This window comes from Lontra canadensis, unplaced genomic scaffold, assembly GCF_010015895.1.
Source record: "Lontra canadensis isolate GAN:19392208 unplaced genomic scaffold, GSC_riverotter_1.0 scaffold7, whole genome shotgun sequence".
Lineage (NCBI taxonomy): Eukaryota > Metazoa > Chordata > Mammalia > Carnivora > Mustelidae > Lontra > Lontra canadensis.
Genome location: NW_022631001.1, coordinates 31,449,161 through 31,470,092, shown reverse-complemented (window position 1 = coordinate 31,470,092; position 20,932 = coordinate 31,449,161). Strand labels below are relative to the sequence as shown.

Here is a 20,932-nt window from a genome sequence, read left to right as displayed (position 1 = left end):
GATGAGATCAAGAGCCAGATGCTTAACCAACTGAGAACTACCCAGAAGCCCCTGAAACTTGTTTTCTTAAATGAACAATTTTAAGTAAACACAACCCAAAACAACTTTACTTTTGGCATCTATTCTGCAAAGCTCACAACTCCACTCACTCTGCCCAGCTCCATACTGTTCCCAGCATAGCACCAGGGAATAGCTCTGGACACCTGCTACCTGAGGCTTCTTTCCTGACCCTGACTTGAAGCTTTTCCTCTGTGACAGCAACTTTTCTTTGAAGACTATTCTTGCAAAGTTTATAAAAACGCGCCCTCCCCCAAAATACCAATGCTACTGACAGAACAAGTAAAAATTAAATGGTAGAGAAAATCATAGGAAGGAAGAGCTAAGAGAAAGAATAGCAGCAGAGCATATGTTCTTAGCCTAAGATAGGCAGAACGTACTTTTAAGACAACACGCTTCACTGAAAGGGAAAATAACATATGACTTTACCTGGGCATTTCTGCTTTATGGTTTACCTTACTCATTTTCTTTCTTTTTTTTTTCCCCTCTCTTAATGAACTGGGGCTTTGCGGGGTAGGCACGTAAGTAAAAGATTAAAAAGTAATGCATTCAGGCACCTGGGTGGCTCAGTCAGTTAAGCGTCTGCCTTCAGCTCAGTTCATGATCCCAGGGTCCAGGGCTCAAGTTCCATGTGGGGCTCCTTGCTCAGCAAGGAATCTGCATCTCCCTCTACCCTTTCTCCCTGCTTGTGCTCTTCCTCTTTCTGTCAAATAAATAAATAAAATCTTTAAAAAAAAAAAAGAAAAAGAAATGCATGAAGGAAAAGATGTTCAATTTTATTATTCACTGGGAGATACGATTCCAATAGTGTACACTCACCAGAACAGCTAACATAAAACAAGAAAAACCAAAGTTTGGTGACGATGTGGAGCAAACCGGCCTCATGCACTGCTGGTGAAAGGGTATTGGTAGAACCACTTTGGAAAACTCGGGCAGCATCTACTAAAGCTGAACAAAAAACTCGGCGACTGCTCGCCTGGGTACCTGCTCCACGGAAATGCATACCCGTGTGCACCCAAGGACACAGACAAGCCTGTTCCTTAGAGCACTAGGTCACGACCACCAAATACTTCAAAATTCCAAAATGCCATCAACGGCAGGATGGATATATAAGTTGTGCTATAGTCACACAATTAAATTCTATACAGTGACGATAAGCGCACTACCGTGTAACTATATATGTAACACAGATGGATCTCCCAAATATCCTTACTAGCAAAACAAGACACACTCAAATTGGAAAGGACGAATTATTCTATTTCTATAAATGCTGAACACAAGCAAAACTTATTGATGTTAGGAGCCAGGACAACTGCTTTGGGAGGAAAGAGTTAACAGAAGGGGCTCAAAGGGAGCTTCGAGGGTGCTGGCAACATTCTGTTCCTCAGTCTGGGTTTTGTTAACATGACTGTATTCAGCTGCACATTAAAAATCTACGCTTTTTAAGAAATTTATTTTTAACTTTAAGTAAGCTCTAGGCCCAACGTGGGGCTTGAACACATGACCCTGAGATCAAGAGTCACATGCTCCACTGACTGAGCCAGCCAGGGGCCCTAGTTTGTGCTTTGAAAAGTTAAAAGATAGAAATAAATCAAAAAGTTAATAGGAGTTATCTCTAGGTGTTGGCTTTATAGGTAACCTTATTTTTCTCCCCTATATTGTTTCATGTATTTCAAATTTACTACAGTGTTATAAAAAATGTTTTAATCTTATTTTATAATATACGTTCATGCCACATGATGCCACCATGCTTCTAAAAAAGGTGTTGGGAAGTTGCCCTGGGCAAGAAACTACCAATTGTCTTCCTAAGGAGTATCTACTTCCTTTTTCCTGAACCTGGGACAGTGGTTCTGTCTGGAAATCTGTCTGGACATCAGAGTCAACTGGGTAGCTAATTAAAAATTCTGATTCTGGGACCCCACTCCCAGAAATTGGGATTCAGTTGGTCTAGGATGGGCTCCAATATGGCATCCCTCAAGCTCTAAAGTACTGGGACTCCGCGCCACCGTGTTTGAACTGTTGCAGTTTCAGCTCCCCCTGCTGGACAGGGGCTGGGAAAGCCGACCTGAAATATCCACAGTCCCCCTCTGTAGGGCTGGGAAAGGAGGACTAGGACCTAGGATTTGGAAGCTTCCTGGGGGAGAGAGAGACCTTGGAAAACCCAAGGTGGCCCTGTTCAGCCAGACTACAGGACAAAGAATACAGCAAAGCCCTTAGGATCACAGATAAGCAGTTAAATAGACAAGGGCTCAAATCCGGCTCTGTAACAAGCTCCGTGACCTTGGGTTTAACCTCTCTAAGCCTTAGCAACTTCATAGGAATTCTACCTATTTTACAGAATTATGAATATGAAAGAAGATACTGTGTGTAAAACATTTGACACAAAGCCTGGCATGTGGTAAGATCACAAAGTTAATAGTAATGATACATGCTATGTGTAACGATTACACAATACTCACTACTTGTAGTATTAACTACATTTGTGTATTATGTTTAATGTTAGATTTAACTATATCATGTTATATGCATAGTATAGAGAGGTATATTGATATTGACTATGGATAGTCCAAATTATGGAAAATCAGATGTGATGATTGTTTTAGGAAATACACTTTTAGCTTATTATGGTCTCCTTTTGCAGATGCTATAAATCAAAATTCATTCATTCAATCAACAGGCGTTAAGAGTACAATCTTTGAAAATTTGCCTCACCAGTTATGTGACAAAGTGACCTTGGGCAACTTACTTATCCACTCCTTGTCCCAGTTTCCGCATTTGCAAAACGAGAATGGTAATAGTATCCACCTCACAGGGTGACAGTTACTATTGCATGACTCTGTGTAAGTGGCTTAGAAGCATGTGTGGTATGCAGGAAGTTGTCAGTAAATTTCAGCTGTTACTATCCCTTCAGTAGTGCTTTATGAATGCTTACTGTGTATATGAGCTGCCAGCTGAGAACACAACGAGAAAGACAGACATGGTTCCTGCCGTCATGGAGCTTATAATTAAATCACAGCAGAGTATATACTATTTTAAATGGCTGAGCAAGTGGGACCTTTCCCAGTAGAGTTACACTGCGTGGCTGTATATCCCAGCAAAGCCCTTCAACACTACCTATCCTGAAATCTCTTCTCGATAAGAATTTCCTGTGACACATCAGGCTTCCTGTGGCACAATTTATGACCCTCATGCAGGAGAAGGCTCTGCTGAGGAGCCAAAAGCCTAGGCACCCCAAGACCCTCAGCCCACACTGGCTGGGAGCTCCCTCTGAAGCGGGTATAAGTGCAGCAGAGCAGGGGAATAGCATAAACCCTCAAGCCCAGTACTGTCCAACTCTAGAAGGAAGGCTCTGTGGCACTGAGCCCCTCTGCTCTGGGCTGGAGAGCCCTGAGACACCCAAGACACTGGAAGCCAGCTGGCCTTGAGTCTCCTTGTTCCCACCACCATGCCTCCCTACCTTGCTTTCATTCATTCACTGCACTCATGTGGAGCACCTACGCTATGCAAAGCCTTCCACTAAGTCTACAGAGTCAAGCAAGACAGGGCCTTACCCTCAGAGTCACAGCCAACGAGCACTTTTAGATATAACCCATAATTAAACCTGACTAAGACTTATGATAGAGCTTAGCAATTTGTGTGACTGAGGACAACTGAGTAGGCTTCCTGGCGGAGGTGGCACTGAGTCCTGAAGGATGATGGGAAGTTTACCAGGTGGAGATATGGAAAGAACCACAGGTACAGCTCTGAAATGGAAGACAGTACATGAGTTCGCAGGACTGGTGTAGATGGGAAAGAGATCAAATCTTCGGCTGAGTGCTGACCTGATGGGAGGAGACTGTGTGAGTCTGGTAACAAGTCACCAGACAGGAGAAGGCAGAAGAATCCCAGAAACTCACAGAAGGCTGAGAATAGTTAGTGTTACTATTAGAGTATAAAGACCTCCTAATACACAGGACATCAGGCAGAGTCCTCAGAAGAGTACTGTTTTAGTAGTGAGGTTAAATTAGTCCTTGGCTAAAGGCTGCTCTGGACCTACCCTAATAAAAATTAAAAGAAAACCTCAAAAGGATCCAAATTCTAAATAACTTAACTGTGTCAGAACAAAGCCCAGCAATATTTAAAGAAATAAGACAAAGTCCAGCACCCAAAGTCCAGCATCCATCCTTTAATAAAAAATTACCAGACATGCCTTGGGGTTGTGGGATTGGGCCCACAGAGGGTTTTGCACTTGGAACTGCACTGTTTGTCCCTCTCCCCAGGCCCAATTGTGCACACTCTCTCTTTCTCTCTAGTAAATAAATAAATAAATAAATAAATAAATAAATAAAATGAATTTTTGGTTGTTAGTTCTGAGATTTTATTACTGGACACCTATAGAATTCCAAAGGATGGAGAGTAAATAAAAATGGAAAGTACACTGACCAACAGAGCAATGAAATGGAAAGAACACCTATAATCCAAAAACACAGTATTAAAGAAAATACAGATTAAAATATTCAACTGAACCCTGGTGGGCTTGTATCAAAGATCATGATATTATTTCTTACAATTTTCATGCACATTTAAAGGAATGCTTTCTACTTTCTGTGATGAGCACCAGCGTTGTATGGAAGTGCTGAATCACTCTATTGTACTCCTGAAATTAACAGTACACTGTATGTTAACTAACTGGAATTTAAATAAAAACTTGGAAAAAAAATTACCAGACATGCAAAAACTTAGGATCGAACACATAATTAGAAAAAAAAAATCAGTCATGAGGAAAATATCTAAAGATGACATAGATGAGAGCATTAGCAGACCAGAATGTGAAAAGAACTATTACAGACTTCATATAGGAAAGAAGGCAGAAGAAAATAGACTATAAGGAGGAGAAACATGGAAGATGTAGCTAAGACCCAAATCAAACTTCTGGAGTTGAAAACCACAATACCTAAAACAAAAAATATGCTATGTACAATTAGATACTGCAGAAGAAAAGATTATGAATTTAGAGACACAGCAATAGAAATATTCTAAAATAAAGCTCAGAAAAAAAGTGCTGAGAAAAGAAGTTATAAGTGAATTGTGAAACAATATCAAGTTGTCCAATATACATGTAATTGATATTCCAGGGGTGGGGAGGAGTTGGGGGGAGGTAGAAAAAAATACTTGGAGAATATCCCAAATCTTTTCAAATTGGATGCAAATTATAAAACCACAAGTCCAACAACTTCAAAATGTTTTTGAATATATTTATATTGAATATCTTTATATTGAATATAAAAAAACTACACCAATATATGTCATGATCAAATTGTTGAAAACCAGTGATAAAGAAAAAAATCTTAAAAGCAGCCAGAAAAGGGGAAGGGAACACACACTGCAAACAGGGACAAAGAAAAGAAAGGCAGCACACACCTCATGAAACAATGCGAACCAGGAGAAAGTGCAGCAACATCTTTACATGTAGTAGTGGGGGCTGGGAGGCAGGGAGCCCTGTCAATTTTAACTCTATTTCTGGTCAAAGTAGATTTCAAAAAGGAAAAAAGATAAAACCTGTTTCATACCAATAAAATCTGAGAGAATGCAATACCAGCAGATCAGCACTATAAGGAATGTTAAAATAAGTCCTTCAAGGAAAAGGAAAATGATACTAGAGGATAATTTACATACACATATGAAGAGCATTGGAAATGGTAAATATGTAGGTACCCATGAAAACTTTTTCTCATTAAAAAAACAAAACAAAACCCTGAATCCAGCAACATGGAAAAAAGGATTATACATCTTGATCAAGTAGAACTTATTCTGGGGATGCAAAGGTGACTTATCTAAAAATAATTTAACTGTGTCAGAACCAATCTAAAAACTGTGTCAGACTGATTTAAAAATCAGTCTTAATATGATATACAGTATCAACAGAAAAAAAAAGGAGAAAAATCACATAATTGTCTAGGAGATGCAGAAAAAGCATTTGAAAAAATTCAATACCTCTTCATGATAAAATCATACAACAAACCAGGAATAGAAAGGGATTTTCTCAACCTGAAAAGAGGCACCTATGAAAAACCAACAACTGAAATCCTACTTAATAGTGAAAGACTGAATGCATTATCCACACCTAAGACCAAACCAAGGATGCTCGTTCTTGACATAGCTACTTGACATTGTACTGGAGGTTCTAGCCAAGATGATTAGGCAAGACAATAAAATACAAGGCATCAGATTAAAAAAGAAGAAGGAAAACTATCTGTATTCACTGAAGACAAGATTTTGTATAAAGAAGATCTAAGGTATCTACCAAAAAACTATTAGAACGAATGAACAAGTTCCACAAGCTTACAGGATACAGATCAGTTATATTTCTATACAACCACAGTGAATGATCCAAAAAATGAAATTAAGAAAACAATTTGCAAAAACATCAAAAAGGGGGCGCCTGGGTGGCTCAGTGGGTTAAAGCCTCTGCCTTCGGCTCAGGTCATGATCCCAGGGTCCTGGGATCAAGCCCCGCATTGGGCTCTCTGCTCCGCAGGAACCCTGCTTCCTCCTCTCTCTCTGCCTGCCTCTCTGCCTAGTTGTGATTTCTCTCTGTCAAATAAATAAAATATTTTTTAAAAAAAATCAAAAAGAATAAAATATTTGGGAATAAATTTTAAAAAAGAAGTGCAAGACTTTACTTTCTTTCAAAAAAATTTGTAGTTTCCATTGTAAAGTAGACCCAAATAAATAAAAAGGCATCCTGTGTTTATGGAACAGAAGTTTAAATATTTTCAAGATAGGGATACATCCCAAATTGATCTACAGATTAAACACAATCCATATCAGGATATAAGCTAGTTTCTCTGTCAGAAATTGACAAGCTGATTCTAAAATCATATGGAAACTCAAGGGAGCCAGCATAGCCAAAACAATCTTTAGAAAGGACGAATCTGGAGCGCTCACACTTCCTGACTTCAAAAACTTACAACATAGCTACAATTATCAAGATAGTGTGGTATTGGTATAAGGACAGACACATAAATTGAGGCAGTACATGGAGAGCCCAAGAATAAACTCACATTTATAAATCAATCGATTTTTGGCAAGGATGCCAAGACCATATAATGGTGGAAAGAACAGTTTTTTCAGCAAATGGTACTGGGACAACTGAGTATCTAAAATGAGAAAGACTTGGCACCCTCTACCTCATACTCTATAAAAAATTAACTCAAAATGAATCAAAGACCTAAATGTAAGCACTACAACTGTAAAACTCTTAGTAGAAAACATAGGCACAAATCTTTGTGACCTTGGATTAAGCAATGATTTCTTAGATAGGACATCAAAAGCACAAGCAGCAATAGAAAAAATAGATAAATTAGATTTTATCAAAATTTAAAACTTTTGTGTTGCAAAGGACACCATGGAGAAAGTGAAAAGATAAGCCATGGAATTCGATAAAACATTTGCAAATCATTATCTGATAATGGACTTGTACCTAGAATACCTAACAAATGGTTACAACTCAGTAATAAAAAGACAAATGACCCATTTTAAAAATGGGCAAAGGATCAGAATAGACATTTTGCCAAAGATATACAAATGGCCGTAGGCACATCACTGGTCATTATTAGTCATCAGGGAAACAGAAGTCAGAACCACAATGAGATACCACTTCACACTCACTAGGATAGCTATAATAAAAACCACAAATAAAACACTTATAGAGAAATTAGAAACCTCATACATTGCTGGTGGGTATGTGAAATGGTGCAGCCACTTTGGAAAACAGCCTGGCAATTCCTCAAAAGGCTGAACATTAGATTCCCAGAAGTTCTACTTCCAGGTATATACCCAAGAGAAATGAAATGTGTCCACAGATTTTCACAGTAACATCATTTATAATAGCAAATCCTAATATCCATCAGTCGATGAATGGGTAAACAAAATGTGTGTGCCCATACAACGGAATATTACTTGGCAATGAAAAGAATTGAATGATTTTTTTAAAAAGATTTTATTTATTTATTTGACAGAAAGAGAGAGAGAGAGAGCGCGCACGCACACAGGTAAGCAGAGTGGCAGGCAGAGAGGGAGAAGCAGGCTCTCTGCTGAGCAGGGAGCCCGAATCAGGGCTCAATCCCAGGACCCTGAGACCATGACCTGAGCCAAAGGCAGCTGCTTAGCCAACTGAGCCACCCAGGTGCCCCACGAAATGAACTATTGAGATGTAATACAACACAGATGAGTCCTGAAAACATTCTGCTAATGAAAGAAGCTAGTCACAAAGACCACATCTTATGTGATTTCATTCATATGAAATGTCCATAATAGGCAAATCTGTAGAGAAAATAAGTTAGCAGTAGCCTATGGCTGGGGGTGGGTAGAAGAAAGGGGTGTGTCAGCTGATGGATATGCAGCTTTTTGGGGGGGAAGAGATAATTAAAATGTTCTAAAACTGATTGTAGTGATGGCTGCACAACCTAAAACCCATTGATCTGTATACTACATATGGGTGAATTCTATGGTATGTGAAATCCATCCCAAGAAAGATGTTATTTTTTAAAAAAGAGACCATTGCCTGTTTAAAGCAAAAAAAAAAAAAAAAGGTATTGTTGGGTGTATATCATAGCTAAAAGCAAAAAGCATGACAATAGCTCAAAAGAAAGAAAGGAGGAGTAAAGTGTACTGTTCTAAGGTTCTCAATGATACTCATGAGTGGTATATTATTTTAAGGTTGAAGATGTATAACGCAAACACTAAGCAACCACTAATAAAAACAAACAAAAGAAGATTTATGACTAATAAGCTAAGATTGGAGATTATGAAAATAGATTCACCAATCCCCCCCACCCAATCTAAAAGAAAGCAAAAAAAAAAAGAAGACAAAGGAGCAAAGAATAAGTAGGACAAATAAAATACCAATGGCAAGATATCAACCATATTGATAACAACATTAAATGTAAATGGTCTAAATACTTCAATTAAAAAGTCAAATTTGTCAAATCAGATAAAAATAACACAATTACATGTTTTCTAAAAAAAAAAGACCTTTTAAAATGTGAAGTCAGGGAGATTAAACATACAAGGATAGGAAAAGATATGCCATGCAAATACTAGTCAACAGAAAGCCACAGTGATTACACAGACCAACTGGAATTATTACCAGAGATGAAGAACATTTCATATTAATGAAGGGATTAACTTCTTGAGAAGATATAACAACCTTAAATGTTTATACATCTAAGAACAGAGCTTCAAAACACATATTGCAGAAGGTAATAGATTTAAAAAGAAAAAAAGAAATGGAGGGGAAATGTCTCGGTGGTAGCTATAGTCATCAGCTTAGAGATGGAAGTTGAAGCCATGGCTACCAGTTAGATTAGCAGAAACAAGTGTAAGAGAGAAAAGACAGCAGGACAGAATGCTGGGCCACTTCAGCACTGTTAGGGTGAACAGAAGAAGAAACCCTTAAGAAGCAAATAGAGAAATGACTATCAGAATAGGAGGCAGAAAAGGAGTGGGAGGTCATGGAACCCAAGAGAAGCATGCTTCAAAAGGCAGAGTGTGCTCAGCTACATCAAATGCTGCTGAGATGAACCAGGACCTCACAGGCTGTAGCAAGATTTATGGAAAGAATCACTAGAGACATGGGCATGAGAAATGGGTGGATAGTGGGAACAGAAGCCAGTGGACTGAGCAGGAGTTGAGGAGATGGAGATAATAAACCCAGATTTTTATTTCAACAGGCTTGGCTGAAAAGAGTAGGTGGTGACAAGGGAGGTTGTAAAATCAAGGTATTTTTGTTTTGTTTCTTAACTGAGTTACAATGGAAGGAGCTAGGAGAGTGGAGACGATGAAGATCCAGGGGACAAGGAATGAGCAGGGGGTTCTTTGGGTGGGGGTGAAGGGGAGAGTTACCAGATCTCTGGTGGAGAGGCTAACTGGAATAGGAGCTCCCTCTCAGTATAATAGGGCCAGAGGCATGGATGGCCATGGATGCAGGTCAGTTTGGAGCCCAGGGCAGAAGTTAAAGAAATTACCCCCTGGTAAGTCTTCTTTTCCTTATAAAGAGAGTCTAGGTCAGCTGCTGGGGGTGATTGGGGAAGCTGTGGTATGGAAAAGCAGAGGGGTATGTGAGAGCTCTGAAATAGCTGGGCGGGGGTGGGGAGTGTGTGGTTGGAGTAGATGTAGACAGCGGGCCTGCTGGGCACTGCTGGGGTCTCATCTATGGACCATGAAGTTGGACCAGTGTCAATTCATAAAAGGATTCCCACCTCGCCCCCATCTCAGCCCTATATACCAGGACTGGCTTAGCAGGCAGTTACCACGTTCTAGGGATGGGGTGGGAGGCTATGGGGCCAGGTGGTGAATGGTGAACAGTTCAAGTAACAGGCCATAGTGTCCAGATTGGAGGGGAACAAAAGCTGATTTGGGGGGAGGGGGAAAGTAAGAGGTAGGAGCCTAAAGGTTTCTATGAACAGATATGGTAGAGGCAAGGGAGACAGAGCACATAGGAGGTACACAGAGATTAAAACTTCAGAGGTGGAATGGTTTCAAATGATGACCAGATCATGGTCATGGGTTGCTGAAATAGACGTTGACAGTCGGTGAGTTGAAGCAACAAGTAGCTCAGAAGCCAGGGTTTGGAGGACTGTCTTCATAGGCATGGAAGCCCCTGGTATGATGGTAGAACCTAGGACAAAAACTCTGTGACAAAATCCCTTTTCTGTCTGGGTCCTTACATGGCTGGATCATCTAACTTTGCCCTTAATTATGACTATTCCCAGCCTGCAGAGATACAGCCTTATAACTCGGCCTTCATCCTCGAGGCTGCCCAGCTCCTCCCCTCCCTTCTCCATCTAGTTACAGCCCCGTGTACCATTCTAGGACTGGCCACGCGTGAACCATCACGCTTCTTGGCACCATCTTGAATCACACAGGTTTTAAGGGATACTGGCAGGGCCTTTAAACACGGAAGAGCCGGAATGGTGTTGAGAGCCCGGGTCATGAGGCACTGATTCCTAGAAACCCAGGATTGCCAGGAGCACTCACCAGCTAGCCATCAGCCAGATACATAGTCACATCACAGCATGCTCACAGCCTCCGTCCACTAGAAGCAAGGTGATAACCAAAAGACCACACACTCCCAGTAAGCCCCTGGACTCCCATCCAGCAAGCTGGCTCTTTGGCCCTCAGTGAAGAGAAAGAGCCTTGAGTAGGGGGCCTGGGTTCTAGTCCTGACTCTGCCATGAACTTGCAGTGTGACCCTGCCCTGGGGCCTCTGTTTGCCTGTTCAACAAGGGCAGTGGGATCTCAAAGACTTGCAGTCTTGCTGGTCTACGGGGGCGGGGTGGAGGAAGGAGACGCTCATCAGCTCACAGCGCTCAGAAGGTAAGAGCTGCAGGAGACAAATGAGCAGAGGTCGTCAAGCTTCATGACAGTTATACACAGAGGCAACCCTCTGGGGTTCACTCCCTGCATCCCTCCTCCTCCTCCTTCCTGAGAGCCTCTGAAGTAAACTCAAGTGGCACCCCTCCCCCATGCCTCCCATCTTTCTCTTCATCAGATTTTCTTTAGGCTAAAAGGTCAACCTGGTTTGAGGCTCTGTTTTGAAAAGGAGAACACAGGAGGCCCCAGCCATGCAGCCATACCAGAGACCCATGGCTCTCCACAGAGCTTCCCTTTTAGGGCACATTCGTCACAAGCCCCATCAGAAGCCCAAGCCCAACATTCATGAGAACTCCAGATGCCCCCATATTTCTCTGGTCAGGTCCCTGGAAGGCAGGCAGAGCCCTCAGGTACCAGGAACCCTCAGCACCCCACGCTTCAGCTGGTGAGGGGACCCCATCATGTTGCCTCATGTGTACCCAGGACTGAGCCCCCTCCTACACAAGGTAGCTGTTTCTGCCTATCCTTTGGGCCAATGATACATCCTAGAGCCCTTGACATCAGTGAAGAACAAATGAGGTCCTCTTAGGAGTCTTGGGAAAGACCCACTTTGTGACTGTAGAAGACAAGCTCGGGTTTCCAGCCTGGTGCAAGTCACATGGGGGGCTGGGTATGTGGACAGCGGGAAGGAATTCCCTCAGTGGTCCTGGGCCACAGCTTGAGGACACCTGCTCTCTGGGGAAGGCCTGGCCCGGAGTCCCAGGATAGGCTGGGGAGCAGAGCCTGGGACTCTGGGCAGCACTACCTGGCTGGAGTAGGGCAGAAGGACCACAGAGGGATCTAAGAGGAACAAACAAAGCTCATAAGAGCCATAGTGAGTATGGCCTTTGCCTGGGGTCACACCTCCCCTAGGCCCTATTTCCCAAACACCCCCAGCATGTATGGGGTCCATGGCCACAGAGCTGCCCATGTTCTCCCCTCCACCTCCCTTGAGTCTCCTGTGAATGGCCCTCTCCCAGCCAGCGCTCCCTCTTCCCCTGCCAGCTCACCGAGCGATCTCCCTTCCTTCCTTCCAGTACTTCCTCCTGGTTGTTCTCCTGAGGGGGAAAAGAAGGGGTGACTCCCCGCCCTTGTTGCCTCCCTTCTTCATTCCTGCCCCTTGCCTGCCCAGACAATGGTCACTCAAGGTCTCTCTCAGGGCCTTGGTCTTGGCCACTTCAGCTGGGAAGCCAATGGGATCAGGTTGGGGGTGCTCTGGGACAGCAAGCAGGCAGCCCAGAATGAGGACAGTAATGAGCAGAGCTGGGGACAAAGCAGGGGGGCCAGGTGGAGACTGGGAAGAGGAACCCACCAGAAGAGACAGAGGGCAGGAGTGCAGAGCTGCCAAGGGCCGAGGCCTCGCTCCCATGATGGAGGAAACCTCTCCGATCTGGGGCAGGAGGAGCAGAGCCTCCCTGTTCTCCTGTCTAGAGCCTGAGGCTGTGGGAGGACTGCGGGACCCCATGTGGTGACGGGGAAGGGGTGAGGTCCATGAGGGTGGGTGGGCAGGGTGGACCCAAGGGTGGGGTCCTTGGGCTAAAGGCAGGGGTGCCGAATGCTTACCGATCTCCTCGGTGGCCCCGTTTCAGGGGCCCAGCCTTCCTGTGTCGCTTTGAATGCTGAGATCCCATGGGCCGGGGAGTTCCTCCTGGGAACAAAACCCCTGTCTCGGCAAAACGGTGCAAACCCAGGAAGAAAGCAGAGGGTCCTGCCCTCCATGGCAGCCAGAGGCTGGGAGAGTCCAGAGGCTGGTGCTGCTTCATGCTGCACGTGAAGACGTGGGGCCTGTTGCCATTCCTTCTACTACTCAGCTCCCCACTGAAGCTGCCACAAGCCACCTGGGTGTCTCCCTCCATCACCATGGCAACGGTCACACTAACAACAGCCATCGAGGATTCACTGGGACACAGAAACCCTCTCAGCTGGTCACAGGTCCCCTCCCAATCCCTTCAAGACCAGCCTGAATCCCCAAGGCCTCAGTGGCCATGCCACTCAGGGACACCCAGCTGCTTGTTTCCATGGCAACACAGAGACCCTGTACGCCTACATCCATGGTTACTATAGCAACTCAGGCAGAGCCAGGTGCCCTGAGGACAAAGTCCCCATCTGGAGGAACCACAGCCAGAAAACACATTCCCTGTGCTCTCTGTGGCCTGCCTTGGGTTGGTAGCCGGCTCTGCGCTGGTGCGTCTTTGAGAGACTGATGGGGTATCTGTGTCCTTAGCCTCTTGTCCTCCCCCTCCCCCTAAGAGGCACCTGAGTGATCTTCCCCCTCACAGGGCTTCACCTCCCACAACCCCCCCCCTTTTTTTTGAGAGACAGAGAAAGAAGAGAGAGGGAAAGTGGGAGAGAGAGCATATGTTGGAGGAGGGAGAGAGAGAGAATCTGAAGCAAGCTCCACACTCAGCACAGAGCCTGATGGGGGCTCGACCTCATACCCCTGAGACCATGATATGAACCCCAGTCAAGAGTCGGATGCTCAACCAACTGAGCCACCCAGGCGCCCCCACGTCCCATAGCCTAAGAATGTCCATGCCTTCATGGTGGGCCCTCTCCTCTCCTAAATTCCAGAACCCTCTATCCACCTGCTCTCTGGACACTTCCCAGTGAAGTGTCCCGGTGAAGCAGCTCACAACTGAGGTATGCTGCTTAGGACTTCCAGTGAATCTTATCTTTTACATAAGATTTATCTTATCTGCTCCATCTCCATCTGCCCGTGAGTGACACAGCAGGCCCTCAAGGCGCCAGCATAGCTTCCTGCTTTTTCCTTCCATCTTCCCCACCCAGGCCTGCAACCATGAAGCCCTTTTGATGTCAGCCATCTGTTTACTCCCTTCCCTAGGTCCACATTTTCAGGAGGGCATCCCTGTTGCTCAGATCTTGGCTTCAGGACAGTGTCTGTCTCCAATTTGCTCCCCTCAAGGCCCTCCTCCACTGGCACGAGAGTAAAAGTTCTAAACGCAAATCTGATCCTGTCTCCAGACCCTGCTTAAACCCTTTAGAATCTCCCTGCTGCCTCAGGACAGAAGCTAAGCCCATGTACTCTGCCCAAGCCCGGCAGACCCCTCCAACCGTCTTAGACCAGGTGCCCACGCTAACTCCCGGATCAAATCACCTCTCCTCTCTCCCCTACCTCCACCACTCCACTTCCCCTTTCTTGCCCATCCCTGGCCATATTCTCGCAAAAATGATACCCAGACTTTCAATGAGGTGCCTAGATCGATAATGAGGAATCTTTGGGATGTAATTTCAAACTTCTAAGGGGAAAATGATGTCTAGATGCAAAACTGGACATTGCTGACCTCACTCTGACTAGATCTGAAAATCTCGGCCCCTAGAGGTCTGCCCAGCAGACAGACAGAGACTCATGTAGATACCATAAGGGGCCACGGAGGAGATGCAACTCTCATGGGCTCCAGAAAGCTAGAGATCCCAGACCATCAGCTGAGAGGGCACCTCAACTCCTCCCCGTCATGTCACAGATGGAAAAATCAGGCTCAGAGGGAGGACGCTCCAAGACAGGTCTCCCAACTCCATGCCTATGGCTCTTTCCAAAGCCCGTGTGAGGAAGTTAGCACGTAGGGTTTGTGCGCAGATGTGCAGCATGGGGCAATTTTCAGGCAGGGGAACATAATGTGTGTGCCCGTCTGGAGCTCGAGACCCCATCCCTCCATCTCTCCTAACTTCTCTTTCAGATGTCTTCTGTCCTATTGCAGGCAGAAGAGAACTTTCCAGTCTGAGGGCATCTCAAACCCATGCTTAGGTCAGTACTTCTTCAGACACAAGGTCCTCCTGTTCTCATTCCCACTCAAGTTCTCTGGTTTCTACACTGGTCCATACAGGAAGGCAACAGCAGGAATATGCAACAGGAAAAAGCCAGTGAAGCCAGCGTCCTCACCTCTAGGATGATGGGGGTGGAGGTGGGGTTGGTGTTGGGGTGGCTTCCGGACACGCTGGGAGAAGTCACAATCGAGGTCACACTCGGGGCAGGAAGTCCCTGGAAGCTAAGCTGATGGACAAGTGATAAACCCCTCCACGCACATTTCCAGCCTCAGAGCGCTCACACCTTCTAGAGTGGTCCCTCCATCTTGGGTGTTAGAGATTTCTTCTTCACTTCAACCCAAACACACTTCCCTTTGGTTCCAGTTCTGTCCTCCAGAGCCCCACAGAGCGTGACTTCTCCATCTGTCACGGTGCTTTCCAGGTCAAAGCGCCGTTACCTAGGTTAGCTCTTACCGGTAAGCACAGCCCTCGAGAGAGGGCACGATCACCCATATTTCTCACAAGAGGAAACTGAGGCCCAGAGAGGAAGTGACTTGCTCAGTAAGTGGCAGAGGAGGTGCTGGGTGACAGACCGCCAGGCCAGGTGACAGAGACTCTGTGGTGCTGTGGAGGCCTGGGAAGGGAGCTTGCAGGAGTGCTTCTAGCAAGACTCTCCTGAGACACTCGGGCATCCTCCAGGGACAGCAACTGGACACAGAGTGGCTGAACTTCCTGGCTCTGGACCTTGACATGACAATGCCCCAAGACCCAGAGGGGACTGGGCATCCTGGGCACCCCTTCCATGTTGATCTTCCTGAAATGTTTGTTTCGCCCTGAGGCAAGCTGAGCCTGGCCTGGGTTTTGGGGGGGAAGGGCAAGGGGAGGGTGGGCAGCCTTCCATGCAGGGGGGTCAGCCCTCAGCTTCTGCTCTGCAAAAGGAAAGCCTTCAGGGAAGCAGGCCTGCCCTCTGCGGGAGCCTGGTAGCCAACACCCACACTTATTTCAGGGCTCTACCTCCCTGTCACAGACCTTCATGGCCTTCCTTTAGCCCCATGCTGTCCTCTCCCTGGGACGGATTCCGAAAGAGGGGACGCGCTCCCTCTCCACACACGGACAGAATGTGTGAGCTGCCTCTGAGATTCGCGCATCATGGACTCTGTCAGGCATGCAGGCACTTACCCAGCCCTGGCTGGATGCGATCATGGGATGGGAGGGAGACCTCCAGGTTCTGTCCACCCATGACTGCTGCAGGTACTGGCAGTTACCATGGCAACCTGCGGGCCTCTTGGAGGGGTCTGAAGGCCGAAGCAAGTCCTGAGGGATGGAGGAGAGGATGGGCACCAGGAAGCCAGCCCAGGATTGGGGCCCCACTCAGAGAGAAGCTGAGCCCTGACCAGAGGCAGCAGACAGGAAGAAACGAAGGGAGTACGGGTTAGGGCCTGACAGGAAAGGAGGGGGAGCTGAATGAGGTACCAAAAGACTCAGCCATCTGAGTCTTTGAAGATAATATTTCAAGTCGAAATGAATGTGAAATATACCCCCCATACACACAACAACCAAATTTTAAACAATGTCAGGGTCCTACGGGGGCCGGGCCGCTGGAATCAATGTGAGGCAGTAAGGCCAAGTCCTGCAATCAAGGGTTAGACCCTCTATTCACATTCTGATTTCATTTTTTGCATTAACTTTGTTTTTGCATTAACTTTGATGTTTTTGCATTAACTTTGATTTTCAAAAGTATTGTATTGAAATCTTAGTTACATCAATCACTGAGCTTTTCAGTGGCCCCCTAAATTTTGTACCTGAGGTAAATAAAGGCCCCACGCGCCTCACGCTAGTCTTGGGCCTGAAGGGGAGGACAGAGGAGTCAGGGGCAAGAGGGCCCCTGCTGCAGGTGGAAATATGTCATAGGACAAGGAGCAGGGATTCCTCTCAGTTCTGACAGAGTCGGATTCAGACTTCCAGAGACCCGGCAACACCAAGACGGCCGATGAAGAGCCCAGGTGCCCAGTGTGCACGTGGGTCCCTGCCTGTGAGGGTGACGGTGACTCAGAAGATGGTTCCCTTGAGCTGGCTGCTTAGGGGAGGGGAGGGGAGGAGAGAGGGGAACAGGGAATGGAGGGGGCGGGCAGGGAAGAGGCTGGCAGTTCCCTGCGACAGGGAGCAGGAGCAGCAGATTAGCTGTAATTGCCTGTAGCTGAGAGAGGCTGTTGATAAATGTTACTAATAATCAACCTTCAGATCTGACACCCGGCTCAGGCTGGGATGACTGTTTTGAATGGAAATCGAACCCAAACCAGTAATTACCCCAGTGAACGATGCCAGTCTTACGGTGGAGACTGTTCCAGGCAGACAAATGGCACCTGCGTGTCATTGTCAGTCCCTCAGGGAGAAGAGTCTGCAAGGGGCCCCTTCCCAGGGTCATACCCAAGAGCACAAGCTGGCGTGGCCTCCGCTGCCTCAGTGGGACATGGTCTCCACCCTCCTTCCTAGGAACTGCGGTGGGTGAGGGACGCTTGACAATCATCCTTAGTCTCTAGGCAGGATCCAGAACTCACACCTCGCTGGCACTGTCCATCACCCCTGGGGCTGGGTGCAGGTCCCTTGTCGACATCACCCCTAGCTAGCAGAAGCAGATGCTTGGGGATGGGGGTGGCTGTCCTCCCCAACACAGATGCAGCCCTCCAGACCTCCAACTGGGACACTAGGACAACCAAAGAGTTGGGCGCTGTTGGACTGGGAGGCTCCTGGAATGGCCTGAGCTGGGGCCAGGTGAGAGGCACAAGGCCACCATCAATGTGAGAGTCTGTCCCAGCCTCTAGCTCTGTTTCTGACGAGCATGTGCTTGCTCCCAGTGCCAGACAATGGCAGGTATGCCTGGAAACTCTCCCCAGAAACAAGCAACCTCCTAGGGCCCCAGCTTGTGTCCCCTGGGCACCTCTTCCTCTCTAGAGGTCCCCTAGAATGCTGGCACCAACAGAACCAGACCAGAGGGGGAAAGGCTACTCCTGTCTCTGAAGCAGCTCCCCTCCCAGGTGCCTAGATCCCTCAGCACCCACCCAGCTTCCCAGCAGGATAGCCAGGGCACCTGGCTCAGCTATAGTAGAAACTGCCCGGCAGAGAGGCACAGCAGGCTCACGGCCCCCACCGCACCTAGTCTTGCACCAGGGGAAGGGGGATTGGACCCGTCCTCCCCCACTTCCCAAGGCTCAGGGCAAGAAGAGGGAGGGAGAGAGCAAGCCAGTCTTTCCCCACCCCTGCCCCTCACAGAGTCAATTCTCTCCAGCACACCTGCCCCAGCAGTGAGCAGTGATGGGGACACTCTCTCTAGTGTCCATTACTCCCCACCACACACCCTCTCTGCTGTGCCCAGCCCTGTGCTCCAGAGACTAAGACGGTCCCTGCCTTCAGGGAGCCCTGGGGAGGATGAGGATAAGAAGGTAATAATCAGCGGGACTGCAAGTCATCCCTAATGACCCCTCTGACTCTCAGGTAAAAATGCCCTGAATGACAGAGTCTGGAGCTATCATTGAGCTGCCTCAGTGGGCAGACAGAGCTGGGCAGGCCTGGCGGGATTCAGAATGTGGGGACCACATCCTTGCAGGCTGTGGTTAGACTTAAGAGTTGAGGGTCAGAACAGGCGGCTCCCTCCCCAGCAGGCGCCGGCGGTGGTGCCTCGAGGGTGCCACCTAGTGCTGGCGCAGCAGGAATGCAGCTCTGTCTCTAGGCCCTGGGCTTTCCCTGGGCTCCTGTTCTTTCCCTGAACTCAGCTGTGTGAACAGGAACTGAGGAACAGGGTTTAAGTCTTGTTCACAGAGACTTGAGGATTGGAATAAGGAGGGCACAATGGGCCCCAGGAGTCTGGAAGCTATAAGACAGCAGGCAGGGGAAGGCCCCTGCCTCTGGAGCTCCCTGGCTCCCTCCAGAGCATTCTGGTGCCCTATAATTACCTGTTCACACAGCACTGTCTCCCCACCATTCCACTGGGACCTCAGGTGTCACCTGCTCCTGGCCTGGCCCACAGGGAGAGGAGACAGGAAGCCCACATCAAGAATTGGCCTGCTCAGCCTCCCGGGTGCCAGAATTAGGTGCTCGCGGTCAGCTCCCCCACCCTGCTCCTGTGGCCTAGAAATTGGCTCACTTTCAGCCTAGAGTCAGGCAGGGGTGCTGCAGGTCTTAATCCTCAGCCAACAGGTAACCTACCGAATCCGGAAATACTTGTGGCCCCCAGTTATTTTCCTTTCTTAACAGGGAAAGTAGTAGTGACAAGATGTGAAGGGGTGGTCCCCAAAGTCTGTGTTCCTGGGTGTGGAAAGCACTCAACCTGGGTGCACTAGTGGTGTGGGGCATGCGGAGGAAGGCAGGAGGGAAGCCCAGGTGAAGGGTAAAAAGGAGAGAGGACGGCAGACTACGTAATGGGGGCGGTGGGCAAGCGTTTTCTTAGAGGGCCAGACAGTACCTATTCCGGGCTTGCAAGCTGAGCTGTACTGAGCTCTGAGGCCAAGGTGGGAAAAGAGCCAAATACAATATGTAAAAGAACAGGAACTCCCGTGTCCCCTTAAGCTGTTTTACAAAGACAGGCTGCTGATCCAAACCAATCTCCCCGCCCACCATAGTGGTTGTCCATGTTGGATCCCCCAAGGCCACAGCCCAACATGCCAGTTTGTAGCAGATGCTCTGTGGAGCACCGGTCCACTTCTTGGGCGCTGCCTCTTAGGGCAAGGCTGGGTGTGGGGTCACAAGGTGTAAGGTGTGGGGGCTGGAGTAGAAAAGGTCGGGGTGGTGAGCAGCATGGCCAGTGGGGACCCCCAGACCTCAGTCCATCCCTCCCCTTTCCCCAGCCCTGCACTCAGGGCTCTGGACACTCACCTGCAACGGGAGGCTCCACGTCACGCTGCGACTCCCCTTCCTTCCCCTAGGGGGTCTCTGTCCCTCTAGCTGATGCCCCTCCAGCCCCTTCCTGAGAAGGAAACCCCTAAAGTTGGCTGGGGGGATGGGACTAAAACGCCCTAAGAACACGTCACTGGACAGATGACACCCCTGGGACCACGAGGTGGCCTGAGGTGGGAGGAGGTGTAATCCGGCACAGGGACTCAAGGGCTGCGGAGGCCAGGCTGGAACCAACTGACTCCCCTGCCCAGGCAGGGCCCAGCTGGCCCCCACCCGGTCCTGGGACAGTCCACCAGAGCCGCCCCGGCCTCCCCACTCCAGCTGCCGTCCCCCTGTGGGTGGTGCCGTGGTGAGAAGATCACCAGTGGTAGACTCGGGCTGAGCCCTGGGCTCTCCAGTTACACTAAAAGTGAGACCATGGAAGATGGTATCAAGGCCGCGCAAAGGCTACGCGGGCTCATCCAACATTGATGCGCCCCAGATTGCCCCAGAGCCCCTCGTGGCAGAGGCAGGGTTCCCACTCCCAGCTCCTTTGGGCTGGACTGGGAGCGCAAGGCAGGTTCCTCCACCGTCCTCCCCCAAAGCTCATCACCCAAGGTCACAGAGATACCTATCAGCTCCCCTGTCTAAGTGGCCCCTCCTGCATCCCAGTGCCTTGCTTAGTTCCCAGGTACTTCTGCAGCCCCCCAGCCTCGCAGAAGCTGCCCAGGCTCATGACCCCTACTGCACCTAGTCTTGCAGAAGGGGAAGGGGGTGTACACGTCCTCCCCCCACTTCCCAAGGTGCAGGGGAAGAAGGAGGGAGAGAGCAAACCAGTCTCCCCTTCCCA

At 47.8% G+C, this 20,932-nt stretch overlaps 1 protein-coding gene and 1 long non-coding RNA gene across 4 annotated transcripts in view; both read right to left on the bottom strand.

The window, feature by feature from the left end:
* TUB (TUB bipartite transcription factor) overlaps window positions 1-20,932 on the bottom strand; it is an 84,015-nt gene that overhangs the window by 47,473 nt on the left and 15,610 nt on the right. The window lies entirely within an intron of this gene.
* On the bottom strand, window positions 10,533-13,102 carry LOC116865175. Its single transcript, XR_004382157.1, has 3 exons — window positions 13,015-13,102; window positions 12,462-12,509; window positions 10,533-10,717 (listed from the first exon to the last, which is right to left on the bottom strand). It is a non-coding gene; the product is annotated as an uncharacterized LOC116865175 (long non-coding RNA).